Here is a 26,048-nt window from a genome sequence, read left to right on the forward strand (position 1 = left end):
CCCCTCCTGCGTCTACGGCCATACCACCCTGAACGCGCCCGATCTCGTCTGATCTCGGAAGCTAAGCAGGGTCGGGCCTGGTTAGTACTTGGATGGGAGACCGCCTGGGAATACCGGGTGCTGTAGGCTTTTTGCCTCCCGCTCCGCCTTCTCCTTTAGTCGCCCGCCGCCTCCGCCCCCGCCCCCGCCCCCGCCCCCGCCGGGCACCGCTGCAGGCCCCACCTCCTCCGGCCCCTCCCACCACAGCGCGCCAGAGGGGGCGCTCTCCGCCTGCCTGGCCGGCCAGGCGGCCAGAAGGCGGCCCTGGAAGGCAGCCGCATCCCAGCCGCTCCCGGGGTGGCTGGCCTGAACCCAGACTCCGCCTCAGGCCCGGGTGCCGGCCGTGCGGCCCGCGAGCCCCTTGACCTGCACCTGGCCGCCCCCACCAGCGCCCAGCCCCGGCGCAGCCACCTATCTGCCGGTGTGTCTCTCCACAGCTCCCTCCGGAAAAAGCCCCCCCTCCGCCGTTTCGCCACGGCCGGGGGCGGGAGCGGGGGCGGGGGCCGGGGCCGGTGCTCCGGGCCGGCCGGCCACAAGGCGCCGGGTCCTGTGCTCGGCGGGTGGCGTGGGGGCAAGGGTGGCCTTGCTGGGGCTAAGGGGCCGTGCCGACTCAATGGTGGCTCCCAGTGGGTTAAGGGCCGACTGCCGTCGGGCAGGAGGGCCGGCCCGGGCTGCGGCTGGGCTGCGCCTAGCGCCGCGTGGGCGGGCAGAGGGGAGGCCCAAGGGACCGCGGGCCCCGGGCCCTGAAGCCTCCGGGGCCACGTCCCTGTGAGCGACGTGCGGGATCTGGGGCGGGGCGCCAAGCGCCGAACGGTTTGGTGGGTCCCGCCCGCCCTGGGCTGGGAGGTCGCCGAACCCTCCGCCACCCCCCTGGTACCCGAGGCCGCCGTTGCCCTGCCTGGGCGGGCGGCGGGGCCCTGCCGGGGCGGGCTGGCCGCCGGGCTGGCGGGGAGGCGCAAGCGCCAGCGAAGCTGGGCCTCAAGAGGCACTCCGCGGGCCCCTCTTAACGTCTACGGCCATACCACCCTGAACGCGCCCGATCTCGTCTGATCTCGGAAGCTAAGCAGGGTCGGGCCTGGTTAGTACTTGGATGGGAGACCGCCTGGGAATACCGGGTGCTGTAGGCTTTTTGCCTCCCGCTCCGCCTTCTCCTTTAGTCGCCCGCGGCCTAGGCCGAGGCCGAGGCCGAGGCCGAGGCCGCTGCCTCCGCCCCCGCACCCGCCCCCGCCGGGCAGCGCTGCAGGCCCCACCTCCTCCGGCCCCTCCCACCACAGCGCGCCAGAGGGGACGCTCCGCGCCGGCCTGGCCGGCCAGGCGGCCAGAAGGCGGCCCTGGAAGGCAGCCGCCACCCCAGCCGCTCCCGTGGTGGCTGGCCCGGACCCAGACTCCGCCGCAGGCCGGGGTGCCGTCCGTGCGGCCCACGAAGCCCTCGACCTGCACTTGGCCGCCCCCACCGGAGCCCAGCCGCGCCGCAGCCCCCTGTCTGCCCGTGTGTCTCTCCACAGCTCCCTCCGGAAAAAGCCCACCCTTTGCCACTTCGCCACGGCCGATAGTGGGAGCGGGGTCGTGGGCTGGGACCGGTTCGCTGGGCTGGCTAGACACCAGGCGCCGGGAACTTTGCTCGGCAGTTGGCGTGGGGGCAAGGGTGGCGTTGCTGTGTCTAAGGGGCCGTGCCGGCTCAATGGTGGCTCCCAGTGGCTTCGGGCCAACTGCCATTGGGCAGGCGGGCCGGCCAGGCCGTGGCTGGGCTGCGCCTAGCACTGTGTGGATTGACAGGGTGGGGAATGCACAAGGGACCGAGGGCCACAGGCCCTTAAACCTCCGGGGCCAAGTCCTGTGAGCGTTGAGCGGCTCTGGGGCGGAGGGCCAAGCGCCTACAGACCTGGAGGGTCCCGCCTGACCTGAGCTGCGAAGTCGCCCACAACTCCACCACCCCCGGGCCCTCGAGGCCTCCTGTCGCTTGCCTGGGCGGACGGCAGGGCCGCGCCGGAGAGGGTTGGCTGCCGGGCTGGCGGTAAGTCGCCAGCACCAGCGAAGCTAAGCCTCAAGAGGCACACCGTGGCCCCCGCTGCATTCTACGGCCACACCTCCCTGAACGCACCACACCTCGTCTGATCTCGGAAGCTAATCAGGGTCTGGCCTGTTTCGTACCTGGATGGGAGACCACATGGGAATACCGAGTGCTGTAGGCTTTTTTGCCTCCCGCTCCGCCTTGACATTTAGTGGCCCGCGGCCGAGGCCGCCTCCGCCCCCGCCGGGCAGCGCTGCAGGCCCCACCTCCTCCGGCCCCTCCCACCACAGCGCGCCAGAGGGGGCGCTCCGCGCCGGCCTGGCCGGCCAGGCGGCCAGAAGGCGGCCCTGGAAGGCAGCCGCCACCCCAGCCGCTCCCGTGGTGGCTGGCCCGGACCCAGACTCCGCCGCAGGCCGGGGTGCCGTCCGTGCGGCCCACGAAGCCCTCGACCTGCACTTGGCCGCCCCCACCAGAGCCCAGCCGCGCCGCAGCCCCCTGTCTGCCCGTGTGTCTCTCCACAGCTCCCTCCGGAAAAAGCCCACCCTTTGCCACTTCGCCACGGCCGAGAGTGGGAGCGGGGTCGTGGGCTGGGACCGGTTCGCTGGGCCGGCTAGACACCAGGCGCCGGGAACTTTGCTCGGCAGTTGGCGTGGGGGCAAGGGTGGCGTTGCTGTGTCTAAGGGGCCGTGCCGGCTCAATGGTGGCTCCCAGTGGCTTCGGGCCAACTGCCGTTGGGCAGGCGGGCCGGCCAGGCCGTGGCTGGGCTGCGCCTAGCACTGTGTGGATTGACAGGGTGGGGAATGCACAAGGGACCGAGGGCCACAGGCCCTTAAGCCTCCGGGGCCAAGTCCTGTGAGCGTTGAGCGGCTCTGGGGCGGAGGGCCAAGCGCCTACAGGCCTGGAGGGTCCCGCCTGACCTGAGCTGCGAAGTCGCCCACAACTCCACCACCCCCGGGCCCTCGAGGCCTCCTGTTGCTTGCCTGGGCGGACGGCAGGGCCGCGCCGGAGAGGGTTGGCTGCCGGGCTGGCGGTAAGTCGCCAGCACCAGCGAAGCTAAGCCTCAAGAGGCACACCGTGGCCCCCGCTGCATTCTACGGCCACACCTCCCTGAACGCACCACACCTCGTCTGATCTCGGAAGCTAATCAGGGTCTGGCCTGTTTCGTACCTGGATGGGAGACCACATGGGAATACCGAGTGCTGTAGGCTTTTTTGCCTCCCGCTCCGCCTTGACATTTAGTGGCCCGCGGCCGAGGCCGCCTCCGCCCCCGCTGAGCACCGCTGCAGGCCTCACCTCCTCACGTCCCTCCCAACACAGCGCGCCGGAGGGATCGCTCCCCGCCGAGCTGGCTGGACATGCGGCCAGAATGCGGCCCTGGAAGGCAGCCGCCACCCCAGCCGCTCCCGTGGTGGCTGGCCCGGACCCAGACTCCGCCGCAGGCCGGGGTGCCGTCCGTGCGGCCCGCGAGGCCCTCGACCTGCACTTGGCCGCCCCCACCGGAGCCCAGCCGCGCCGCAGCCCCCTGTCTGCCCGTGTGTCTCTCCACAGCTCCCTCCGGAAAAAGCCCCCCCTCCGCCGTTTCGCCACGGCCGGGGGCGGGAGCGGGGGCGGGGGCCGGGGCCGCTTCTCCGGGCCTGCCGGCCACCAGGGCCAGGGTCCTGTGCTCGGCGGGCGGCGTGGGGGCAAGGGGGGGCCTTGCTGGGGCTAAGGGGCCGTGCCCACTCCATGGTGGCTCCCAGTGGCTTCGGGCCAGCTGCTGCCCGGCCGGAGGGCCGGCCCGGCCGTGGCCGGGCTGCGCCTAACTCCGCGTGGGCGGGCAGGGGGGGATGCCCAAGGGACCGCGGCCGCCGGGCCCTGAAGCCTCCGGGGCCGCGTCCCTGTGAGCGTCGAGCGGGATCTGCGGCGGGGCGCCAAGCGCCGACAGGCCTGGAGCGTCCCGCCCGCCCTGGGCTTTAGGTGGCCCACCACTCCGCCACCCCCGGGTCCCCGAGGCCTCCTGTCGCCTGCCTGGGCGGGCGGCAGGGCCCTGCTGGAGAGGGCTGGCCGCCGGCATGGCGGTAAGGCGCAGGCGCCAGCGAAGCTGGGCCTCAAGAGGCACCGCGCGGGCCCCTCCTGCGTCTACGGCCATACCACCCTGAACGCGCCCGATCTCGTCTGATCTCGGAAGCTAAGCAGGGTCGGGCCTGGTTAGTACTTGGATGGGAGACCGCCTGGGAATACCGGGTGCTGTAGGCTGCTTTTTGCCTCCCGCTCCGCCTTCTCCTTTAGTCGCCCGCGGCCTAGGCGGAGGCCGAGGCCGAGGCCGAGGCCGCTGCCTCCGCCCCCGCCCCGCCCCCGCCGGGCAGCGCTGCAGGCCCCACCTCTTCCGCCCCTCCCACCACAGCGCGCCAGAGGGGGCACTCCGCGCCGGCCTGGCCGGCCAGGCGGCCAGAAGGCGGCCCTGGAAGGCAGCCGCCACCCCAGCCGCTCCCGTGGTGGCTGGCCCGGACCCAGACTCCGCCGCAGGCCGGGGTGCCGTCCGTGCGGCCCACGAAGCCCTCGACCTGCACTTGGCCGCCCCCACCGGAGCCCAGCCGCGCCGCAGCCCCCTGTCTGCCCGTGTGTCTCTCCACAGCTCCCTCCGGAAAAAGCCCCCCTCTCCGCCGTTTCGCCACGGCCGGGGGCGGGAGCGGGGGCGGGGGCCGGGCCGCTTCTCCGGGCCTGCCGGCCACCAGGGCCGGGGTCCTGTGCTCGGCGGGCGGCGTGGGGGCAAGGGGGGGCCTTGCTGGGGCTAAGGGGCCGTGCCCACTCCATGGTGGCTCCCAGTGGCTTCGGGCCAGCTGCTGCCCGGCCGGAGGGCCGCCCGGCCGTGGCCGGGCTGCGCCTAACTCCGCGTGGGCGGGCAGGGGGGGATGCCCAAGGGACCGCGGCCGCCGGGCCCTGAAGCCTCCGGGGCCGCGTCCCTGTGAGCGTCGAGCGGGATCTGCGGCGGGGCGCCAAGCGCCGACGGGCCTGGAGCGTCCCGCCCGCCCTGGGCTGCGAGGTGGCCCACCACTCCGCCACCCCCGGGTCCCCGAGGCCTCCTGTCGCCTGCCTGGGCGGGCGGCAGGGCCCTGCCGGAGAGGGCTGGCCGCCGGCATGGGCGCAGGCGCCAGCGAAGCTGCGCCTCAAGAGGCACCGCGCGGGCCCCTCCTGCGTCTACGGCCATACCACCCTGAACGCGCCCGATCTCGTCTGATCTCGGAAGCTAAGCAGGGTCGGGCCTGGTTAGTACTTGGATGGGAGACCGCCTGGGAATACCGGGTGCTGTAGGCTTTTTGCCTCCCGCTCCGCCTTCTCCTTTAGTCGCCCGCCGCCTCCGCCCCCGCCCCCGCCCCCGCCCCCGCCGGGCACCGCTGCAGGCCCCACCTCCTCCGGCCCCTCCCACCACAGCGCGCCAGAGGGGGCGCTCTCCGCCTGCCTGGCCGGCCAGGCGGCCAGAAGGCGGCCCTGGAAGGCAGCCGCATCCCAGCCGCTCCCGGGGTGGCTGGCCTGAACCCAGACTCCGCCTCAGGCCCGGGTGCCGGCCGTGCGGCCCGCGAGCCCCTTGACCTGCACCTGGCCGCCCCCACCAGCGCCCAGCCCCGGCGCAGCCACCTATCTGCCGGTGTGTCTCTCCACAGCTCCCTCCGGAAAAAGCCCCCCCTCCGCCGTTTCGCCACGGCCGGGGGCGGGAGCGGGGGCGGGGGCCGGGGCCGGTGCTCCGGGCCGGCCGGCCACAAGGCGCCGGGTCCTGTGCTCGGCGGGTGGCGTGGGGGCAAGGGTGGCCTTGCTGGGGCTAAGGGGCCGTGCCGACTCAATGGTGGCTCCCAGTGGGTTAAGGGCCGACTGCCGTCGGGCAGGAGGGCCGGCCCGGGCTGCGGCTGGGCTGCGCCTAGCGCCGCGTGGGCGGGCAGAGGGGAGGCCCAAGGGACCGCGGGCCCCGGGCCCTGAAGCCTCCGGGGCCACGTCCCTGTGAGCGACGTGCGGGATCTGGGGCGGGGCGCCAAGCGCCGAACGGTTTGGTGGGTCCCGCCCGCCCTGGGCTGGGAGGTCGCCGAACCCTCCGCCACCCCCCCTGGTACCCGAGGCCGCCGTTGCCCTGCCTGGGCGGGCGGCGGGGCCCTGCCGGGGCGGGCTGGCCGCCGGGCTGGCGGGGGGAGGCGCAAGCGCCAGCGAAGCTGGGCCTCAAGAGGCACTCCGCGGGCCCCTCTTAACGTCTACGGCCATACCACCCTGAACGCGCCCGATCTCGTCTGATCTCGGAAGCTAAGCAGGGTCGGGCCTGGTTAGTACTTGGATGGGAGACCGCCTGGGAATACCGGGTGCTGTAGGCTTTTTGCCTCCCGCTCCGCCTTCTCCTTTAGTCGCCCGCGGCCTAGGCGGAGGCCGAGGCCGAGGCCGAGGCCGCTGCCTCCGCCCCCGCCCCCGCCCCCGCCGGGCAGCGCTGCAGGCCCCACCTCTTCCGGCCCCTCCCACCACAGCGCGCCAGAGGGGGCACTCCGCGCCGGCCTGGCCGGCCAGGCGGCCAGAAGGCGGCCCTGGAAGGCAGCCGCCACCCCAGCCGCTCCCCGTGGTGGGCTGGCCCGGACCCAGACCTCCGCCGCAGGCCGGGGTGCCGTCCGTGCGGCCCACGAAGCCCTCGACCTGCACTTGGCCGCCCCCACCGGAGCCCAGCCGCGCCGCAGCCCCCTGTCTGCCCGTGTGTCTCTCCACAGCTCCCTCCGGAAAAAGCCCCCCTCTCCGCCGTTTCGCCACGGCCGGGGGCGGGAGCGGGGGCGGGGGCCGGGGCCGCTTCTCCGGGCCTGCCGGCCACCAGGGCCGGGGTCCTGTGCTCGGCGGGCGGCGTGGGGGCAAGGGGGGGCCTTGCTGGGGCTAAGGGGCCGTGCCCACTCCATGGTGGCTCCCAGTGGCTTCGGGCCAGCTGCTGCCCGGCCGGAGGGCCGGCCCGGCCGTGGCCGGGCTGCGCCTAACTCCGCGTGGCGGGCAGGGGGGGATGCCCAAGGGACCGCGGCCGCCGGGCCCTGAAGCCTCCGGGGCCGCGTCCCTGTGAGCGTCGAGGCGGGATCTGCGGCGGGGGCGCCAAGCGCCGACGGGCCTGGAGCGTCCCGCCCGCCCTGGGCTGCGAGGTGGCCCACCACTCCGCCCACCCCCGGGTCCCCGAGGCCTCCTGTCGCCTGCCTGGGCGGGCGGCAGGGCCCTGCCGGAGAGGGCTGGCCGCCGGCATGGCGGTAAGGCGCAGGCGCCAGCGAAGCTGGGCCTCAAGAGGCACCGCGCGGGCCCCTCCTGCCTCTACAGCCATACCACCCTGAACGCGCCCGATCTCGTCTGATCTCGGAAGCTAAGCAGGGTCGGGCCTGGTTAGTACTTGGACGGGAGACCGCCTGGGAATACCGGGTGCTGTAGGCTTTTTGCCTCCCGCTCCGCCTTCTCCTTTAGTCGCCCGCCGCCTCCGCCCCCGCCCCCGCCCCCGCCCCCGCCGGGCACCGCTGCAGGCCCCACCTCCTCCGGCCCCTCCCACCACAGCGCGCCAGAGGGGGCGCTCTCTGCCTGCCTGGCCGGCCAGGCGGCCAGAAGGCGGCCCTGGAAGGCAGCCGCATCCCAGCCGCTCCCGGGGTGGCTGGCCTGAACCCAGACTCCGCCTCAGGCCCGGGTGCCGGCCGTGCGGCCCGCGAGCCCCTTGACCTGCCACCTGGCCGCCCCCACCAGCGCCCAGCCCCGGCGCAGCCACCTATCTGCCGGTGTGTCTCTCCACAGCTCCCTCCGGAAAAAGCCCCCCCTCCGCCGTTCGCCACGGCCGGGGGCGGGAGCGGGGGCGGGGGCCGGGGCCGGTGCTCCGGGCCGGCCGGCCACAAGGCGCCGGGTCCTGTGCTCGGCGGGTGGCGTGGGGGCAAGGGTGGCCTTGCTGGGGCTAAGGGGCCGTGCCGACTCAATGGTGGCTCCCAGTGGGTTAAGGGCCGACTGCCGTCGGGCAGGAGGGCCGGCCCGGGCTGCGGCTGGGCTGCGCCTAGCGCCGCGTGGGCGGGCAGAGGGGAGGCCCAAGGGACCGCGGGCCCCGGGCCCTGAAGCCTCCGGGGCCACGTCCCTGTGAGCGACGTGCGGGATCTGGGGCGGGGCGCCAAGCGCCGAACGGTTTGGTGGGTCCCGCCCGCCCTGGGCTGGGAGGTCGCCGAACCCTCCGCCACCCCCCTGGTACCCGAGGCCGCCGTTGCCCTGCCTGGGCGGGCGGCGGGGCCCTGCCGGGGCGGGCTGGCCGCCGGGCTGGCGGGGAGGCGCAAGCGCCAGCGAAGCTGGGCCTCAAGAGGCACTCCGCGGGCCCCTCTTAACGTCTACGGCCATACCACCCTGAACGCGCCCGATCTCGTCTGATCTCGGAAGCTAAGCAGGGTCGGGCCTGGTTAGTACTTGGATGGGAGACCGCCTGGGAATACCGGGTGCTGTAGGCTTTTTGCCTCCCGCTCCGCCTTCTCCTTTAGTTGCCCGCGGCCTAGGCGGAGGCCGAGGCCGAGGCCGAGGCCGCTGCCTCCGCCCCCGCCCCCGCCCCCGCCGGGCAGCGCTGCAGGCCCCACCTCCTCCGGCCCCTCCCACCACAGCGCGCCAGAGGGGGCACTCCGCGCCGGCCTGGCCGGCCAGGCGGCCAGAAGGCGGCCCTGGAAGGCAGCCGCCACCCCAGCCGCTCCCGTGGTGGCTGGCCCGGACCCAGACTCCGCCGCAGGCCGGGGTGCCGTCCGTGCGGCCCACGAAGCCCTCGACCTGCACTTGGCCGCCCCCACCGGAGCCCAGCCGCGCCGCAGCCCCCTGTCTGCCCGTGTGTCTCTCCACAGCTCCCTCCGGAAAAAGCCCACCCTTTGCCACTTCGCCACGGCCGATAGTGGGAGCGGGGTCGTGGGCTGGGACCGGTTCGCTGGGCTGGCTAGACACCAGGCGCCGGGAACTTTGCTCGGCAGTTGGCGTGGGGGTAAGGGTGGCGTTGCTGTGTCTAAGGGGCCGTGCCGGCTCAATGGTGGCTCCCAGTGGCTTCGGGCCAACTGCCGTTGGGCAGGCGGGCCGGCCAGGCCGTGGCTGGGCTGCGCCTAGCACTGTGTGGATTGACAGGGTGGGGAATGCACAAGGGACCGAGGGCCACAGGCCCTTAAGCCTCCGGGGCCAAGTCCTGTGAACGTTGAGCGGCTCTGGGGCGGAGGGCCAAGCGCCTACAGGCCTGGAGGGTCCCGCCTGACCTGAGCTGCGAAGTCGCCCACAACTCCACCACCCCCGGGCCCTCGAGGCCTCCTGTCGCTTGCCTGGGCGGACGGCAGGGCCGCGCCGGAGAGGGTTGGCTGCCGGGCTGGCGGTAAGTCGCCAGCACCAGCGAAGCTAAGCCTCAAGAGGCACACCGTGGCCCCCGCTGCATTCTACGGCCACACCTCCCTGAACGCAACACACCTCGTCTGATCTCGGAAGCTAATCAGGGTCTGGCCTGTTTCGTACCTGGATGGGAGACCACAGGGGAATACCGAGTGCTGTAGGCTTTTTTGCCTCCCGCTCCGCCTTGACATTTAGTGGCCCGCCGCCGAGGCCGCCTCCGCCCCCGCTGAGCACCGCTGCAGGCCTCACCTCCTCACGTCCCTCCCAACACAGCGTGCCGGAGGGATCGCTCCCCGCCGAGCTGGCTGGACATGCGGCCAGAATGCGGCCCTGGAAGGCAGCCGCCACCCCAGCCGCTCCCGTGGTGGCTGGCCCGGACCCAGACTCCGCCGCAGGCCGGGGTGCCGTCCGTGCGGCCCGCGAGGCCCTCGACCTGCACTTGGCCGCCCCCACCGGAGCCCAGCCGCGCCGCAGCCCCCTGTCTGCCCGTGTGTCTCTCCACAGCTCCCTCCGGAAAAAGCCCCCCCTCCGCCGTTTCGCCACGGCCGGGGGCGGGAGCGGGGGCGGGGGCCGGGGCCGCTTCTCCGGGCCTGCCGGCCACCAGGGCCGGGGTCCTGTGCTCGGCGGGCGGCGTGGGGGCAAGGGGGGGCCTTGCTGGGGCTAAGGGGCCGTGCCCACTCCATGGTGGCTCCCAGTGGCTTCGGGCCAGCTGCTGCCCGGCCGGAGGGCCGGCCCGGCCGTGGCCGGGCTGCGCCTAACTCCGCGTGGGCGGGCAGGGGGGGATGCCCAAGGGACCGCGGCCGCCGGGCCCTGAAGCTTCCGGGGCCGCGTCCCTGTGAGCGTCGAGCGGGATCTGCGGCGGGGTGCCAAGCGCCGACGGGCCTGGAGCGTCCCGCCCGCCCTGGGCTGCGAGGTGGCCCACCACTCCGCCACCCCCGGGTCCCCGAGGCCTCCTGTCGCCTGCCTGGGCGGGCGGCAGGGCCCTGCCGGAGAGGGCTGGCCGCCGGCATGGCGGTAAGGCGCAGGCGCCAGCGAAGCTGCGCCTCAAGAGGCACCGCGCGGGCCCCTCCTGCGTCTACGGCCATACCACCCTGAACGCGCCCGATCTCGTCTGATCTCGGAAGCTAAGCAGGGTCGGGCCTGGTTAGTACTTGGATGGGAGACCGCCTGGGAATACCGGGTGCTGTAGGCTTTTTGCCTCCCGCTCCGCCTTCTCCTTTAGTCGCCCGCCGCCTCCGCCCCCGCCCCCGCCCCCGCCCCCGCCGGGCACCGCTGCAGGCCCCACCTCCTCCGGCCCCTCCCACCACAGCGCGCCAGAGGGGACGCTCCGCGCCGGCCTGGCCGGCCAGGCGGCCAGAAGGCGGCCCTGGAAGGCAGCCGCCACCCCAGCCGCTCCCGTGGTGGCTGGCCCGGACCCAGACTCCGCCGCAGGCCGGGGTGCCGTCCGTGCGGCCCACGAAGCCCTCGACCTGCACTTGGCCGCCCCCACCAGAGCCCAGCCGCGCCGCAGCCCCCTGTCTGCCCGTGTGTCTCTCCACAGCTCCCTCCGGAAAAAGCCCACCCTTTGCCACTTCGCCACGGCCGATAGTGGGAGCGGGGTCGTGGGCTGGGACCGGTTCGCTGGGCTGGCTAGACACCAGGCGCCGGGAACTTTGCTCGGCAGTTGGCGTGGGGGCAAGGGTGGCGTTGCTGTGTCTAAGGGGCCGTGCCGGCTCAATGGTGGCTCCCAGTGGCTTCGGGCCAACTGCCATTGGGCAGGCGGGCCGGCCAGGCCGTGGCTGGGCTGCGCCTAGCACTGTGTGGATTGACAGGGTGGGGAATGCACAAGGGACCGAGGGCCACAGGCCCTTAAACCTCCGGGGCCAAGTCCTGTGAGCGTTGAGCGGCTCTGGGGCGGAGGGCCAAGCGCCTACAGACCTGGAGGGTCCCGCCTGACCTGAGCTGCGAAGTCGCCCACAACTCCACCACCCCCGGGCCCTCGAGGCCTCCTGTCGCTTGCCTGGGCGGACGGCAGGGCCGCGCCGGAGAGGGTTGGCTGCCGGGCTGGCGGTAAGTCGCCAGCACCAGCGAAGCTAAGCCTCAAGAGGCACACCGTGGCCCCCGCTGCATTCTACGGCCACACCTCCCTGAACGCACCACACCTCGTCTGATCTCGGAAGCTAATCAGGGTCTGGCCTGTTTCGTACCTGGATGGGAGACCACATGGGAATACCGAGTGCTGTAGGCTTTTTTGCCTCCCGCTCCGCCTTGACATTTAGTGGCCCGCGGCCGAGGCCGCCTCCGCCCCCGCCGGGCAGCGCTGCAGGCCCCACCTCCTCCGGCCCCTCCCACCACAGCGCGCCAGAGGGGGCGCTCCGCGCCGGCCTGGCCGGCCAGGCGGCCAGAAGGCGGCCCTGGAAGGCAGCCGCCACCCCAGCCGCTCCCGTGGTGGCTGGCCCGGACCCAGACTCCGCCGCAGGCCGGGGTGCCGTCCGTGCGGCCCACGAAGCCCTCGACCTGCACTTGGCCGCCCCCACCAGAGCCCAGCCGCGCCGCAGCCCCCTGTCTGCCCGTGTGTCTCTCCACAGCTCCCTCCGGAAAAAGCCCACCCTTTGCCACTTCGCCACGGCCGAGAGTGGGAGCGGGGTCGTGGGCTGGGACCGGTTCGCTGGGCCGGCTAGACACCAGGCGCCGGGAACTTTGCTCGGCAGTTGGCGTGGGGGCAAGGGTGGCGTTGCTGTGTCTAAGGGGCCGTGCCGGCTCAATGGTGGCTCCCAGTGGCTTCGGGCCAACTGCCGTTGGGCAGGCGGGCCGGCCAGGCCGTGGCTGGGCTGCGCCTAGCACTGTGTGGATTGACAGGGTGGGGAATGCACAAGGGACCGAGGGCCACAGGCCCTTAAGCCTCCGGGGCCAAGTCCTGTGAGCGTTGAGCGGCTCTGGGGCGGAGGGCCAAGCGCCTACAGGCCTGGAGGGTCCCGCCTGACCTGAGCTGCGAAGTCGCCCACAACTCCACCACCCCCGGGCCCTCGAGGCCTCCTGTTGCTTGCCTGGGCGGACGGCAGGGCCGCGCCGGAGAGGGTTGGCTGCCGGGCTGGCGGTAAGTCGCCAGCACCAGCGAAGCTAAGCCTCAAGAGGCACACCGTGGCCCCCGCTGCATTCTACGGCCACACCTCCCTGAACGCACCACACCTCGTCTGATCTCGGAAGCTAATCAGGGTCTGGCCTGTTTCGTACCTGGATGGGAGACCACATGGGAATACCGAGTGCTGTAGGCTTTTTTGCCTCCCGCTCCGCCTTGACATTTAGTGGCCCGCGGCCGAGGCCGCCTCCGCCCCCGCTGAGCACCGCTGCAGGCCTCACCTCCTCACGTCCCTCCCAACACAGCGCGCCGGAGGGATCGCTCCCCGCCGAGCTGGCTGGACATGCGGCCAGAATGCGGCCCTGGAAGGCAGCCGCCACCCCAGCCGCTCCCGTGGTGGCTGGCCCGGACCCAGACTCCGCCGCAGGCCGGGGTGCCGTCCGTGCGGCCCGCGAGGCCCTCGACCTGCACTTGGCCGCCCCCACCGGAGCCCAGCCGCGCCGCAGCCCCCTGTCTGCCCGTGTGTCTCTCCACAGCTCCCTCCGGAAAAAGCCCCCCCTCCGCCGTTTCGCCACGGCCGGGGGCGGGAGCGGGGGCGGGGGCCGGGGCCGCTTCTCCGGGCCTGCCGGCCACCAGGGCCAGGGTCCTGTGCTCGGCGGGCGGCGTGGGGGCAAGGGGGGGCCTTGCTGGGGCTAAGGGGCCGTGCCCACTCCATGGTGGCTCCCAGTGGCTTCGGGCCAGCTGCTGCCCGGCCGGAGGGCCGGCCCGGCCGTGGCCGGGCTGCGCCTAACTCCGCGTGGGCGGGCAGGGGGGGATGCCCAAGGGACCGCGGCCGCCGGGCCCTGAAGCCTCCGGGGCCGCGTCCCTGTGAGCGTCGAGCGGGATCTGCGGCGGGGCGCCAAGCGCCGACAGGCCTGGAGCGTCCCGCCCGCCCTGGGCTTTAGGTGGCCCACCACTCCGCCACCCCCGGGTCCCCGAGGCCTCCTGTCGCCTGCCTGGGCGGGCGGCAGGGCCCTGCTGGAGAGGGCTGGCCGCCGGCATGGCGGTAAGGCGCAGGCGCCAGCGAAGCTGGGCCTCAAGAGGCACCGCGCGGGCCCCTCCTGCGTCTACGGCCATACCACCCTGAACGCGCCCGATCTCGTCTGATCTCGGAAGCTAAGCAGGGTCGGGCCTGGTTAGTACTTGGATGGGAGACCGCCTGGGAATACCGGGTGCTGTAGGCTTTTTGCCTCCCGCTCCGCCTTCTCCTTTAGTCGCCCGCGGCCTAGGCGGAGGCCGAGGCCGAGGCCGAGGCCGCTGCCTCCGCCCCCGCCCCCGCCCCCGCCGGGCAGCGCTGCAGGCCCCACCTCTTCCGGCCCCTCCCACCACAGCGCGCCAGAGGGGGCACTCCGCGCCGGCCTGGCCGGCCAGGCGGCCAGAAGGCGGCCCTGGAAGGCAGCCGCCACCCCAGCCGCTCCCGTGGTGGCTGGCCCGGACCCAGACTCCGCCGCAGGCCGGGGTGCCGTCCGTGCGGCCCACGAAGCCCTCGACCTGCACTTGGCCGCCCCCACCGGAGCCCAGCCGCGCCGCAGCCCCCTGTCTGCCCGTGTGTCTCTCCACAGCTCCCTCCGGAAAAAGCCCCCCTCTCCGCCGTTTCGCCACGGCCGGGGGCGGGAGCGGGGGCGGGGGCCGGGGCCGCTTCTCCGGGCCTGCCGGCCACCAGGGCCGGGGTCCTGTGCTCGGCGGGCGGCGTGGGGGCAAGGGGGGGCCTTGCTGGGGCTAAGGGGCCGTGCCCACTCCATGGTGGCTCCCAGTGGCTTCGGGCCAGCTGCTGCCCGGCCGGAGGGCCGGCCCGGCCGTGGCCGGGCTGCGCCTAACTCCGCGTGGGCGGGCAGGGGGGGATGCCCAAGGGACCGCGGCCGCCGGGCCCTGAAGCCTCCGGGGCCGCGTCCCTGTGAGCGTCGAGCGGGATCTGCGGCGGGGCGCCAAGCGCCGACGGGCCTGGAGCGTCCCGCCCGCCCTGGGCTGCGAGGTGGCCCACCACTCCGCCACCCCCGGGTCCCCGAGGCCTCCTGTCGCCTGCCTGGGCGGGCGGCAGGGCCCTGCCGGAGAGGGCTGGCCGCCGGCATGGCGGTAAGGCGCAGGCGCCAGCGAAGCTGCGCCTCAAGAGGCACCGCGCGGGCCCCTCCTGCGTCTACGGCCATACCACCCTGAACGCGCCCGATCTCGTCTGATCTCGGAAGCTAAGCAGGGTCGGGCCTGGTTAGTACTTGGATGGGAGACCGCCTGGGAATACCGGGTGCTGTAGGCTTTTTGCCTCCCGCTCCGCCTTCTCCTTTAGTCGCCCGCCGCCTCCGCCCCCGCCCCCGCCCCCGCCCCCGCCGGGCACCGCTGCAGGCCCCACCTCCTCCGGCCCCTCCCACCACAGCGCGCCAGAGGGGGCGCTCTCCGCCTGCCTGGCCGGCCAGGCGGCCAGAAGGCGGCCCTGGAAGGCAGCCGCATCCCAGCCGCTCCCGGGGTGGCTGGCCTGAACCCAGACTCCGCCTCAGGCCCGGGTGCCGGCCGTGCGGCCCGCGAGCCCCTTGACCTGCACCTGGCCGCCCCCACCAGCGCCCAGCCCCGGCGCAGCCACCTATCTGCCGGTGTGTCTCTCCACAGCTCCCTCCGGAAAAAGCCCCCCCTCCGCCGTTTCGCCACGGCCGGGGGCGGGAGCGGGGGCGGGGGCCGGGGCCGGTGCTCCGGGCCGGCCGGCCACAAGGCGCCGGGTCCTGTGCTCGGCGGGTGGCGTGGGGGCAAGGGTGGCCTTGCTGGGGCTAAGGGGCCGTGCCGACTCAATGGTGGCTCCCAGTGGGTTAAGGGCCGACTGCCGTCGGGCAGGAGGGCCGGCCCGGGCTGCGGCTGGGCTGCGCCTAGCGCCGCGTGGGCGGGCAGAGGGGAGGCCCAAGGGACCGCGGGCCCCGGGCCCTGAAGCCTCCGGGGCCACGTCCCTGTGAGCGACGTGCGGGATCTGGGGCGGGGCGCCAAGCGCCGAACGGTTTGGTGGGTCCCGCCCGCCCTGGGCTGGGAGGTCGCCGAACCCTCCGCCACCCCCCTGGTACCCGAGGCCGCCGTTGCCCTGCCTGGGCGGGCGGCGGGGCCCTGCCGGGGCGGGCTGGCCGCCGGGCTGGCGGGGAGGCGCAAGCGCCAGCGAAGCTGGGCCTCAAGAGGCACTCCGCGGGCCCCTCTTAACGTCTACGGCCATACCACCCTGAACGCGCCCGATCTCGTCTGATCTCGGAAGCTAAGCAGGGTCGGGCCTGGTTAGTACTTGGATGGGAGACCGCCTGGGAATACCGGGTGCTGTAGGCTTTTTGCCTCCCGCTCCGCCTTCTCCTTTAGTCGCCCGCGGCCTAGGCGGAGGCCGAGGCCGAGGCCGAGGCCGCTGCCTCCGCCCCCGCCCCCGCCCCCGCCGGGCAGCGCTGCAGGCCCCACCTCTTCCGGCCCCTCCCACCACAGCGCGCCAGAGGGGGCACTCCGCGCCGGCCTGGCCGGCCAGGCGGCCAGAAGGCGGCCCTGGAAGGCAGCCGCCACCCCAGCCGCTCCCGTGGTGGCTGGCCCGGACCCAGACTCCGCCGCAGGCCGGGGTGCCGTCCGTGCGGCCCACGAAGCCCTCGACCTGCACTTGGCCGCCCCCACCGGAGCCCAGCCGCGCCGCAGCCCCCTGTCTGCCCGTGTGTCTCTCCACAGCTCCCTCCGGAAAAAGCCCCCCTCTCCGCCGTTTCGCCACGGCCGGGGGCGGGAGCGGGGGCGGGGGCCGGGGCCGCTTCTCCGGGCCTGCCGGCCACCAGGGCCGGGGTCCTGTGCTCGGCGGGCGGCGTGGGGGCAAGGGGGGGCCTTGCTGGGGCTAAGGGGCCGTGCCCACTCCATGGTGGCTCCCAGTGGCTTCGGGCCAGCTGCTGCCCGGCCGGAGGGCCGGCCCGGCCGTGGCCGGGCTGCGCCTAACTCCGCGTGGGCGGGCAGGGGGGGATGCCCAAGGGACCGCGGCCGCCGGGCCCTGAAGCCTCCGGGGCCGCGTCCCTGTGAGCGTCGAGCGGGATCTGCGGCGGGGCGCCAAGCGCCGACGGGCCTGGAGCGTCCCGCCCGCCCTGGGCTGCGAGGTGGCCCACCACTCCGCCACCCCCGGGTCCCCGAGGCCTCCTGTCGCCTGCCTGGGCGGGCGGCAGGGCCCTGCCGGAGAGGGCTGGCCGCCGGCATGGCGGTAAGGCGCAGGCGCCAGCGAAGCTGGGCCTCAAGAGGCACCGCGCGGGCCCCTCCTGCCTCTACAGCCATACCACCCTGAACGCGCCCGATCTCGTCTGATCTCGGAAGCTAAGCAGGGTCGGGCCTGGTTAGTACTTGGACGGGAGACCGCCTGGGAATACCGGGTGCTGTAGGCTTTTTGCCTCCCGCTCCGCCTTCTCCTTTAGTCGCCCGCCGCCTCCGCCCCCGCCCCCGCCCCCGCCCCCGCCGGGCACCGCTGCAGGCCCCACCTCCTCCGGCCCCTCCCACCACAGCGCGCCAGAGGGGGCGCTCTCTGCCTGCCTGGCCGGCCAGGCGGCCAGAAGGCGGCCCTGGAAGGCAGCCGCATCCCAGCCGCTCCCGGGGTGGCTGGCCTGAACCCAGACTCCGCCTCAGGCCCGGGTGCCGGCCGTGCGGCCCGCGAGCCCCTTGACCTGCACCTGGCCGCCCCCACCAGCGCCCAGCCCCGGCGCAGCCACCTATCTGCCGGTGTGTCTCTCCACAGCTCCCTCCGGAAAAAGCCCCCCCTCCGCCGTTTCGCCACGGCCGGGGGCGGGAGCGGGGGCGGGGGCCGGGGCCGGTGCTCCGGGCCGGCCGGCCACAAGGCGCCGGGTCCTGTGCTCGGCGGGTGGCGTGGGGGCAAGGGTGGCCTTGCTGGGGCTAAGGGGCCGTGCCGACTCAATGGTGGCTCCCAGTGGGTTAAGGGCCGACTGCCGTCGGGCAGGAGGGCCGGCCCGGGCTGCGGCTGGGCTGCGCCTAGCGCCGCGTGGGCGGGCAGAGGGGAGGCCCAAGGGACCGCGGGCCCCGGGCCCTGAAGCCTCCGGGGCCACGTCCCTGTGAGCGACGTGCGGGATCTGGGGCGGGGCGCCAAGCGCCGAACGGTTTGGTGGGTCCCGCCCGCCCTGGGCTGGGAGGTCGCCGAACCCTCCGCCACCCCCCTGGTACCCGAGGCCGCCGTTGCCCTGCCTGGGCGGGCGGCGGGGCCCTGCCGGGGCGGGCTGGCCGCCGGGCTGGCGGGGAGGCGCAAGCGCCAGCGAAGCTGGGCCTCAAGAGGCACTCCGCGGGCCCCTCTTAACGTCTACGGCCATACCACCCTGAACGCGCCCGATCTCGTCTGATCTCGGAAGCTAAGCAGGGTCGGGCCTGGTTAGTACTTGGATGGGAGACCGCCTGGGAATACCGGGTGCTGTAGGCTTTTTGCCTCCCGCTCCGCCTTCTCCTTTAGTTGCCCGCGGCCTAGGCGGAGGCCGAGGCCGAGGCCGAGGCCGCTGCCTCCGCCCCCGCCCCCGCCCCCGCCGGGCAGCGCTGCAGGCCCCACCTCCTCCGGCCCCTCCCACCACAGCGCGCCAGAGGGGGCACTCCGCGCCGGCCTGGCCGGCCAGGCGGCCAGAAGGCGGCCCTGGAAGGCAGCCGCCACCCCAGCCGCTCCCGTGGTGGCTGGCCCGGACCCAGACTCCGCCGCAGGCCGGGGTGCCGTCCGTGCGGCCCACGAAGCCCTCGACCTGCACTTGGCCGCCCCCACCGGAGCCCAGCCGCGCCGCAGCCCCCTGTCTGCCCGTGTGTCTCTCCACAGCTCCCTCCGGAAAAAGCCCACCCTTTGCCACTTCGCCACGGCCGATAGTGGGAGCGGGGTCGTGGGCTGGGACCGGTTCGCTGGGCTGGCTAGACACCAGGCGCCGGGAACTTTGCTCGGCAGTTGGCGTGGGGGTAAGGGTGGCGTTGCTGTGTCTAAGGGGCCGTGCCGGCTCAATGGTGGCTCCCAGTGGCTTCGGGCCAACTGCCGTTGGGCAGGCGGGCCGGCCAGGCCGTGGCTGGGCTGCGCCTAGCACTGTGTGGATTGACAGGGTGGGGAATGCACAAGGGACCGAGGGCCACAGGCCCTTAAGCCTCCGGGGCCAAGTCCTGTGAACGTTGAGCGGCTCTGGGGCGGAGGGCCAAGCGCCTACAGGCCTGGAGGGTCCCGCCTGACCTGAGCTGCGAAGTCGCCCACAACTCCACCACCCCCGGGCCCTCGAGGCCTCCTGTCGCTTGCCTGGGCGGACGGCAGGGCCGCGCCGGAGAGGGTTGGCTGCCGGGCTGGCGGTAAGTCGCCAGCACCAGCGAAGCTAAGCCTCAAGAGGCACACCGTGGCCCCCGCTGCATTCTACGGCCACACCTCCCTGAACGCAACACACCTCGTCTGATCTCGGAAGCTAATCAGGGTCTGGCCTGTTTCGTACCTGGATGGGAGACCACAGGGGAATACCGAGTGCTGTAGGCTTTTTTGCCTCCCGCTCCGCCTTGACATTTAGTGGCCCGCCGCCGAGGCCGCCTCCGCCCCCGCTGAGCACCGCTGCAGGCCTCACCTCCTCACGTCCCTCCCAACACAGCGTGCCGGAGGGATCGCTCCCCGCCGAGCTGGCTGGACATGCGGCCAGAATGCGGCCCTGGAAGGCAGCCGCCACCCCAGCCGCTCCCGTGGTGGCTGGCCCGGACCCAGACTCCGCCGCAGGCCGGGGTGCCGTCCGTGCGGCCCGCGAGGCCCTCGACCTGCACTTGGCCGCCCCCACCGGAGCCCAGCCGCGCCGCAGCCCCCTGTCTGCCCGTGTGTCTCTCCACAGCTCCCTCCGGAAAAAGCCCCCCCTCCGCCGTTTCGCCACGGCCGGGGGCGGGAGCGGGGGCGGGGGCCGGGGCCGCTTCTCCGGGCCTGCCGGCCACCAGGGCCGGGGTCCTGTGCTCGGCGGGCGGCGTGGGGGCAAGGGGGGGCCTTGCTGGGGCTAAGGGGCCGTGCCCACTCCATGGTGGCTCCCAGTGGCTTCGGGCCAGCTGCTGCCCGGCCGGAGGGCCGGCCCGGCCGTGGCCGGGCTGCGCCTAACTCCGCGTGGGCGGGCAGGGGGGGATGCCCAAGGGACCGCGGCCGCCGGGCCCTGAAGCTTCCGGGGCCGCGTCCCTGTGAGCGTCGAGCGGGATCTGCGGCGGGGTGCCAAGCGCCGACGGGCCTGGAGCGTCCCGCCCGCCCTGGGCTGCGAGGTGGCCCACCACTCCGCCACCCCCGGGTCCCCGAGGCCTCCTGTCGCCTGCCTGGGCGGGCGGCAGGGCCCTGCCGGAGAGGGCTGGCCGCCGGCATGGCGGTAAGGCGCAGGCGCCAGCGAAGCTGCGCCTCAAGAGGCACCGCGCGGGCCCCTCCTGCGTCTACGGCCATACCACCCTGAACGCGCCCGATCTCGTCTGATCTCGGAAGCTAAGCAGGGTCGGGCCTGGTTAGTACTTGGATGGGAGACCGCCTGGGAATACCGGGTGCTGTAGGCTTTTTGCCTCCCGCTCCGCCTTCTCCTTTAGTCGCCCGCCGCCTCCGCCCCCGCCCCCGCCCCCGCCCCCGCCGGGCACCGCTGCAGGCCCCACCTCCTCCGGCCCCTCCCACCACAGCGCGCCAGAGGGGGCGCTCTCCGCCTGCCTGGCCGGCCAGGCGGCCAGAAGGCGGCCCTGGAAGGCAGCCGCATCCCAGCCGCTCCCGGGGTGGCTGGCCTGAACCCAGACTCTGCCTCAGGCCCGGGTGCCGGCCGTGCGGCCCGCGAGCCCCTTGACCTGCACCTGGCCGCCCCCACCAGCGCCCAGCCCCGGCGCAGCCACCTATCTGCCGGTGTGTCTCTCCACAGCTCCCTCCGGAAAAAGCCCCCCCTCCGCCGTTTCGCCACGGCCGGGGGCGGGAGCGGGGGCGGGGGCCGGGGCCGGTGCTCCGGGCCGGCCGGCCACAAGGCGCCGGGTCCTGTGCTCGGCGGGTGGCGTGGGGGCAAGGGTGGCCTTGCTGGGGCTAAGGGGCCGTGCCGACTCAATGGTGGCTCCCAGTGGGTTAAGGGCCGACTGCCGTCGGGCAGGAGGGCCGGCCCGGGCTGCGGCTGGGCTGCGCCTAGCGCCGCGTGGGCGGGCAGAGGGGAGGCCCAAGGGACCGCGGGCCCCGGGCCCTGAAGCCTCCGGGGCCACGTCCCTGTGAGCGACGTGCGGGATCTGGGGCGGGGCGCCAAGCGCCGAACGGTTTGGTGGGTCCCGCCCGCCCTGGGCTGGGAGGTCGCCGAACCCTCCGCCACCCCCCTGGTACCCGAGGCCGCCGTTGCCCTGCCTGGGCGGGCGGCGGGGCCCTGCCGGGGCGGGCTGGCCGCCGGGCTGGCGGGGAGGCGCAAGCGCCAGCGAAGCTGGGCCTCAAGAGGCACTCCGCGGGCCCCTCTTAACGTCTACGGCCATACCACCCTGAACGCGCCCGATCTCGTCTGATCTCGGAAGCTAAGCAGGGTCGGGCCTGCTTAGTACTTGGATGGGAGACCGCCTGGGAATACCGGGTGCTGTAGGCTTTTTGCCTCCCGCTCCGCCTTCTCCTTTAGTCGCCCGCGGCCTAGGCCGAGGCCGAGGCCGAGGCCGAGGCCGCTGCCTCCGCCCCCGCCCCCGCCCCCGCCGGGCAGTGCTGCAGGCCCCACCTCCTCCGGCCCCTCCCACCACAGCGCGCCAGAGGGGGCGCTCCGCGCCGGCCTGGCCGGCCAGGCGGCCAGAAGGCGGCCCTGGAAGGCAGCCGCCACCCCAGCCGCTCCCGTGGTGGCTGGCCCGGACCCAGACTCCGCCGCAGGCCGGGGTGCCGTCCGTGCGGCCCACGAAGCCCTCGACCTGCACTTGGCCGCCCCCACCGGAGCCCAGCCGCGCCGCAGCCCCCTGTCTGCCCGTGTGTCTCTCCACAGCTCCCTCCGGAAAAAGCCCCCCCCTCCACCGTTTCGCCACGGCCGGGGGCGGGAGCGGGGGCCGGGGCCGGGGCCGCTTCTCCGGGCCTGCTGGCCACCAGGGCCGGGGTCCTGTGCTCGGCGGGCGGCGTGGGGGCAAGGGGGGGCCTTGCTGGGGCTAAGGGGCCGTGCCCACTCCATGGTGGCTCCCAGTGGCTTCGGGCCAGCTGCTGCCCGGCCGGAGGGCCGGCCCGGCCGTGGCCGGGCTGCGCCTAACTCCGCGTGGGCGGGCAGGGGGGGATGCCCAAGGGACCGCGGCCGCCGGGCCCTGAAGCCTCCGGGGCCGCGTCCCTGTGAGCGTCGAGCGGGATCTGCGGCGGGGCGCCAAGCGCCGACGGGCCTGGAGCGTCCCGCCCGCCCTGGGCTGCGAGGTGGCCCACCACTCCGCCACCCCCGGGTCCCCGAGGCCTCCTGTCGCCTGCCTGGGCGGGCGGCAGGGCCCTTCCGGAGAGGGCTGGCCGCCGGCATGGCGGTAAGGCGCAGGCGCCAGCGAAGCTGGGCCTCAAGAGGCACCGCGCGGGCCCCTCCTGTGTCTACGGCCATACCACCCTGAACGCGCCCGATGTCATCTGATCTCGGAAGCTAAGCAGGGTCGGGCCTGGTTAGTACTTGGATGGGAGACCGCCTGGGAATACCGGGTGCTGTAGGCTTTTTGCCTCCCGCTCCGCCTTCTCCTTTAGTCGCCCGCCGCCTCCGCCGCCGCCCCCGCCCCCGCCGAGCAGCGCTGCAGGCCCCACCTCCTCCGGCCCCTCCCACCACAGCGCGCCAGAGGGGGCGCTCCGCGCCGGCCTGGCCGGCCAGGCGGCCAGAAGGCGGCCCTGGAAGGCAGCCGCCACCCCAGCCGCTCCCGTGGTGGCTGGCCCGGACCCAGACTCCGCCGCAGGCCGGGGTGCCGTCCGTGCGGCCCACGAAGCCCTCGACCTGCACTTGGCCGCCCCCACCGGAGCCCAGCCGCGCCGCAGCCCCCTGTCTGCCCGTGTGTATCTCCACAGCTCCCTCCGGAAAAAGCCCACCCTCCGCCGTTTCGCCACGGCCGGGGGCGGGAGCGGGGGCGGGGGCTGGGACCGGTTCGCTGGGCTGGCTAGACACCAGGCGCCGGGTCCTGTGCTCGGCGGGTGGCGTGGGGGCAAGGGTGGCCTTGCTGGGGCTAAGGGGCCGTGCCGGCTCAATGGTGGCTCCCAGTGGGTTAAGGGCCGACTGCCGTCGGGCAGGAGGGCCGGCCAGGCCGTGGCTGGGCTGCGCCTAGCACTGTGTGGATTGACAGGGTGGGGAATGCACAAGGGACCGAGGGCCACAGGCCCTTAAGCCTCCGGGGCCAAGTCCTGTGAGCGTTGAGTGGCTCTGGGGCGGAGGGCCAAGCGCCTACAGGCCTGGAGGGTCCCGCCTGACCTGAGCTGCGAAGTCGCCCACAACTCCACCACCCCCGGGCCCTCGAGGCCTCCTGTCGCTTGCCTGGGCGGACGGCAGGGCCGCGCCGGAGAGGGTTGGCTGCCGGGCTGGCGGTAAGTCGCCAGCACCAGCGAAGCTAAGCCTCAAGAGGCACACCGTGGCCCCCGCTGCATTCTACGGCCACACCTCCCTGAACGCACCACACCTCGTCTGATCTCGGAAGCTAATCAGGGTCTGGCCTGTTTCGTACCTGGATGGGAGACCACATGGGAATACCGAGTGCTGTAGGCTTTTTTGCCTCCCGCTCCGCCTTGACATTTAGTGGCCCGCGGCCGAGGCCGCCTCCGCCCCCGCTGAGCACCGCTGCAGGCCTCACCTCCTCACGTCCCTCCCAACACAGCGCGCCGGAGGGATCGCTCCCCGCCGAGCTGGCTGGACATGCGGCCAGAATGCGGCCCTGGAAGGCAGCCGCCACCCCAGCCGCTCCCGTGGTGGCTGGCCCGGACCCAGACTCCGCCGCAGGCCGGGGTGCCGTCCGTGCGGCCCGCGAGGCCCTCGACCTGCACTTGGCCGCCCCCACCGGAGCCCAGCCGCGCCGCAGCCCCCTGTCTGCCCGTGTGTCTCTCCACAGCTCCCTCCGGAAAAAGCCCCCCCTCCGCCGTTTCGCCACGGCCGGGGGCGGGAGCGGGGGCGGGGGCCGGGGCCGCTTCTCCGGGCCTGCCGGCCACCAGGGCCGGGGTCCTGTGCTCGGCGGGCGGCGTGGGGGCAAGGGGGGGCCTTGCTGGGGCTAAGGGGCCGTGCCCACTCCATGGTGGCTCCCAGTGGCTTCGGGCCAGCTGCTGCCCGGCCGGAGGGCCGGCCCGGCCGTGGCCGGGCTGCGCCTAACTCCGCGTGGGCGGGCAGGGGGGGATGCCCAAGGGACCGCGGCCGCCGGGCCCTGAAGCCTCCGGGGCCGCGTCCCTGTGAGCGTCGAGCGGGATCTGCGGCGGGGCGCCAAGCGCCGACGGGCCTGGAGCGTCCCGCCCGCCCTGGGCTGCGAGGTGGCCCACCACTCCGCCACCCCCGGGTCCCCGAGGCCTCCTGTCGCCTGCCTGGGCGGGCGGCAGGGCCCTGCCGGAGAGGGCTGGCCGCCGGCATGGCGGTAAGGCGCATGCGCCAGCGAAGCTGGGCCTCAAGAGGCACCGCGCGGGCCCCTCCTGCGTCTACGGCCATACCACCCTGAACGCGCCCGATCTCGTCTGATCTCGGAAGCTAAGCAGGGTCGGGCCTGGTTAGTACTTGGATGGGAGACCGCCTGGGAATACCGGGTGCTGTAGGCTTTTTGCCTCCCGCTCCGCCTTCTCCTTTAGTCGCCCGCCGCCTCCGCCCCCGCCCCCGCCCCCGCCCCCGCCGGGCACCGCTGCAGGCCCCACCTCCTCCGGCCCCTCCCACCACAGCGCGCCAGAGGGGGCGCTCTCCGCCTGCCTGGCCGGCCAGGCGGCCAGAAGGCGGCCCTGGAAGGCAGCCGCATCCCAGCCGCTCCCGGGGTGGCTGGCCTGAACCCAGACTCCGCCTCAGGCCCGGGTGCCGGCCGTGCGGCCCGCGAGCTCCTTGACCTGCACCTGGCCGCCCCCACCAGCGCCCAGCCCCGGCGCAGCCACCTATCTGCCGGTGTGTCTCTCCACAGCTCCCTCCGGAAAAAGCCCCCCCTCCGCCGTTTCGCCACGGCCGGGGGCGGGAGCGGGGGCCGGGGCCGGGGCCGCTTCTCCGGGCCTGCTGGCCACCAGGGCCGGGGTCCTGTGCTCGGCGGGCGGCGTGGGGGCAAGGGGGGGCCTTGCTGGGGCTAAGGGGCCGTGCCCACTCCATGGTGGCTCCCAGTGGCTTCGGGCCAGCTGCTGCCCGGCCGGAGGGCCGGCCCGGCCGTGGCCGGGCTGCGCCTAACTCCGCGTGGGCGGGCAGGGGGGGATGCCCAAGGGACCGCGGCCGCCGGGCCCTGAAGCCTCCGGGGCCGCGTCCCTGTGAGCGTCGAGCGGGATCTGCGGCGGGGCGCCAAGCGCCGACGGGCCTGGAGCGTCCCGCCCGCCCTGGGCTGCGAGGTGGCCCACCACTCCGCCACCCCCGGGTCCCCGAGGCCTCCTGTCGCCTGCCTGGGCGGGCGGCAGGGCCCTTCCGGAGAGGGCTGGCCGCCGGCATGGCGGTAAGGCGCAGGCGCCAGCGAAGCTGGGCCTCAAGAGGCACCGCGCGGGCCCCTCCTGTGTCTACGGCCATACCACCCTGAACGCGCCCGATGTCATCTGATCTCGGAAGCTAAGCAGGGTCGGGCCTGGTTAGTACTTGGATGGGAGACCGCCTGGGAATACCGGGTGCTGTAGGCTTTTTGCCTCCCGCTCCGCCTTCTCCTTTAGTCGCCCGCCGCCTCCGCCGCCGCCCCCGCCCCCGCCGAGCAGCGCTGCAGGCCCCACCTCCTCCGGCCCCTCCCACCACAGCGCGCCAGAGGGGGCGCTCCGCGCCGGCCTGGCCGGCCAGGCGGCCAGAAGGCGGCCCTGGAAGGCAGCCGCCACCCCAGCCGCTCCCGTGGTGGCTGGCCCGGACCCAGACTCCGCCGCAGGCCGGGGTGCCGTCCGTGCGGCCCACGAAGCCCTCGACCTGCACTTGGCCGCCCCCACCGGAGCCCAGCCGCGCCGCAGCCCCCTGTCTGCCCGTGTGTATCTCCACAGCTCCCTCCGGAAAAAGCCCACCCTCCGCCGTTTCGCCACGGCCGGGGGCGGGAGCGGGGGCGGGGGCTGGGACCGGTTCGCTGGGCTGGCTAGACACCAGGCGCCGGGTCCTGTGCTCGGCGGGTGGCGTGGGGGCAAGGGTGGCCTTGCTGGGGCTAAGGGGCCGTGCCGGCTCAATGGTGGCTCCCAGTGGGTTAAGGGCCGACTGCCGTCGGGCAGGAGGGCCGGCCAGGCCGTGGCTGGGCTGCGCCTAGCACTGTGTGGATTGACAGGGTGGGGAATGCACAAGGGACCGAGGGCCACAGGCCCTTAAGCCTCCGGGGCCAAGTCCTGTGAGCGTTGAGTGGCTCTGGGGCGGAGGGCCAAGCGCCTACAGGCCTGGAGGGTCCCGCCTGACCTGAGCTGCGAAGTCGCCCACAACTCCACCACCCCCGGGCCCTCGAGGCCTCCTGTCGCTTGCCTGGGCGGACGGCAGGGCCGCGCCGGAGAGGGTTGGCTGCCGGGCTGGCGGTAAGTCGCCAGCACCAGCGAAG

At 74.5% G+C, this 26,048-nt stretch overlaps 18 non-coding genes and 5 pseudogenes across 18 annotated transcripts; all 23 read left to right on the forward strand.

The window, feature by feature from the left end:
• Nucleotides 1–10: 10 nt before the first annotated feature.
• Nucleotides 11–129, forward strand: LOC133080733 (5S ribosomal RNA). The gene has a single exon (XR_009698600.1). It is a non-coding gene; the product is annotated as a 5S ribosomal RNA (ribosomal RNA).
• A 918-nt stretch (nt 130–1,047) lies between these two features.
• Nucleotides 1,048–1,166, forward strand: LOC133080739 (5S ribosomal RNA). The gene has a single exon (XR_009698602.1). It is a non-coding gene; the product is annotated as a 5S ribosomal RNA (ribosomal RNA).
• Nucleotides 1,167–2,112: 946 nt separating this feature from the next.
• Nucleotides 2,113–2,231, forward strand: LOC133076553 (5S ribosomal RNA; annotated as a pseudogene).
• Nucleotides 2,232–3,139: 908 nt separating this feature from the next.
• On the forward strand, nt 3,140–3,258 carry LOC133076557 (5S ribosomal RNA; annotated as a pseudogene).
• Nucleotides 3,259–4,166: 908 nt separating this feature from the next.
• Nucleotides 4,167–4,285, forward strand: LOC133080746 (5S ribosomal RNA). Its single transcript, XR_009698603.1, has one exon. It is a non-coding gene; the product is annotated as a 5S ribosomal RNA (ribosomal RNA).
• Nucleotides 4,286–5,225: 940 nt separating this feature from the next.
• On the forward strand, nt 5,226–5,344 carry LOC133080753 (5S ribosomal RNA). The gene has a single exon (XR_009698604.1). It is a non-coding gene; the product is annotated as a 5S ribosomal RNA (ribosomal RNA).
• A 921-nt stretch (nt 5,345–6,265) lies between these two features.
• On the forward strand, nt 6,266–6,384 carry LOC133080760 (5S ribosomal RNA). Its single transcript, XR_009698605.1, has one exon. It is a non-coding gene; the product is annotated as a 5S ribosomal RNA (ribosomal RNA).
• Nucleotides 6,385–7,337: 953 nt separating this feature from the next.
• LOC133104765 (5S ribosomal RNA) lies at nt 7,338–7,456 on the forward strand. The gene has a single exon (XR_009703724.1). It is a non-coding gene; the product is annotated as a 5S ribosomal RNA (ribosomal RNA).
• Nucleotides 7,457–8,374: 918 nt separating this feature from the next.
• On the forward strand, nt 8,375–8,493 carry LOC133080768 (5S ribosomal RNA). Its single transcript, XR_009698606.1, has one exon. It is a non-coding gene; the product is annotated as a 5S ribosomal RNA (ribosomal RNA).
• Nucleotides 8,494–10,467: 1,974 nt separating this feature from the next.
• On the forward strand, nt 10,468–10,586 carry LOC133080776 (5S ribosomal RNA). Its single transcript, XR_009698607.1, has one exon. It is a non-coding gene; the product is annotated as a 5S ribosomal RNA (ribosomal RNA).
• A 916-nt stretch (nt 10,587–11,502) lies between these two features.
• Nucleotides 11,503–11,621, forward strand: LOC133076562 (5S ribosomal RNA; annotated as a pseudogene).
• Nucleotides 11,622–12,529: 908 nt separating this feature from the next.
• On the forward strand, nt 12,530–12,648 carry LOC133076575 (5S ribosomal RNA; annotated as a pseudogene).
• A 908-nt stretch (nt 12,649–13,556) lies between these two features.
• On the forward strand, nt 13,557–13,675 carry LOC133080784 (5S ribosomal RNA). The gene has a single exon (XR_009698608.1). It is a non-coding gene; the product is annotated as a 5S ribosomal RNA (ribosomal RNA).
• Nucleotides 13,676–14,623: 948 nt separating this feature from the next.
• Nucleotides 14,624–14,742, forward strand: LOC133080799 (5S ribosomal RNA). Its single transcript, XR_009698610.1, has one exon. It is a non-coding gene; the product is annotated as a 5S ribosomal RNA (ribosomal RNA).
• Nucleotides 14,743–15,660: 918 nt separating this feature from the next.
• On the forward strand, nt 15,661–15,779 carry LOC133080807 (5S ribosomal RNA). Its single transcript, XR_009698611.1, has one exon. It is a non-coding gene; the product is annotated as a 5S ribosomal RNA (ribosomal RNA).
• A 948-nt stretch (nt 15,780–16,727) lies between these two features.
• LOC133104771 (5S ribosomal RNA) lies at nt 16,728–16,846 on the forward strand. Its single transcript, XR_009703725.1, has one exon. It is a non-coding gene; the product is annotated as a 5S ribosomal RNA (ribosomal RNA).
• Nucleotides 16,847–17,764: 918 nt separating this feature from the next.
• LOC133080815 (5S ribosomal RNA) lies at nt 17,765–17,883 on the forward strand. The gene has a single exon (XR_009698612.1). It is a non-coding gene; the product is annotated as a 5S ribosomal RNA (ribosomal RNA).
• A 1,974-nt stretch (nt 17,884–19,857) lies between these two features.
• On the forward strand, nt 19,858–19,976 carry LOC133080822 (5S ribosomal RNA). The gene has a single exon (XR_009698613.1). It is a non-coding gene; the product is annotated as a 5S ribosomal RNA (ribosomal RNA).
• A 918-nt stretch (nt 19,977–20,894) lies between these two features.
• LOC133104455 (5S ribosomal RNA) lies at nt 20,895–21,013 on the forward strand. The gene has a single exon (XR_009703582.1). It is a non-coding gene; the product is annotated as a 5S ribosomal RNA (ribosomal RNA).
• A 948-nt stretch (nt 21,014–21,961) lies between these two features.
• Nucleotides 21,962–22,080, forward strand: LOC133104729 (5S ribosomal RNA). The gene has a single exon (XR_009703713.1). It is a non-coding gene; the product is annotated as a 5S ribosomal RNA (ribosomal RNA).
• A 911-nt stretch (nt 22,081–22,991) lies between these two features.
• Nucleotides 22,992–23,110, forward strand: LOC133076579 (5S ribosomal RNA; annotated as a pseudogene).
• A 909-nt stretch (nt 23,111–24,019) lies between these two features.
• Nucleotides 24,020–24,138, forward strand: LOC133080829 (5S ribosomal RNA). Its single transcript, XR_009698614.1, has one exon. It is a non-coding gene; the product is annotated as a 5S ribosomal RNA (ribosomal RNA).
• A 916-nt stretch (nt 24,139–25,054) lies between these two features.
• Nucleotides 25,055–25,173, forward strand: LOC133104736 (5S ribosomal RNA). Its single transcript, XR_009703715.1, has one exon. It is a non-coding gene; the product is annotated as a 5S ribosomal RNA (ribosomal RNA).
• The last annotated feature ends 875 nt before the right edge of the window (nt 25,174–26,048 follow it).

This window comes from Eubalaena glacialis, chromosome 1 (assembly GCF_028564815.1).
Source record: "Eubalaena glacialis isolate mEubGla1 chromosome 1, mEubGla1.1.hap2.+ XY, whole genome shotgun sequence".
Classification (NCBI taxonomy): domain Eukaryota; kingdom Metazoa; phylum Chordata; class Mammalia; order Artiodactyla; family Balaenidae; genus Eubalaena; species Eubalaena glacialis.